The following is a 378-nucleotide window of genomic DNA, read 5'->3' as shown; positions in this document are numbered from 1 at the left end:
CAGCAGCAGCAGCAGCAGCAGCAGCAGCCGTTGTTGCTGCCGTTTGTGTGTCTTCTTGTCAGTCACTAGGGAGGCCCTGGTGGCTCAAGTGTCTGTACACCGCAGCAGTCACATGCTGTGTCTGTGTTTTCGTGCGTACCAGCAGCTCAACAGCAGCAGCAGCAGCAGCAACAGCAGCAGCAGCAGCAACAGCAACAGAAAGAGCAACAGCAGTTCCGATTTTGAGCCCGTCAATAAATTTCTTTTATTGCCGAAGCGACGGCCCCGAAATCGAGCAGCTGCAGCAGCAGCAGCAGCAGCAGCAGAAGAGCAGCAGCAGCGAACGCAGATCCCTGTGCAGCAGCAAACGCAACAGCGGGAGGAACAGAGAGACCGCCT

Source organism: Eimeria tenella, genomic scaffold, assembly GCF_000499545.2.
Source record: "Eimeria tenella Houghton genomic scaffold, Eth_scaff2878, whole genome shotgun sequence".
Lineage (NCBI taxonomy): Eukaryota > Apicomplexa > Conoidasida > Eucoccidiorida > Eimeriidae > Eimeria > Eimeria tenella.
Note: the sequence above shows the minus strand (reverse complement) of the source record.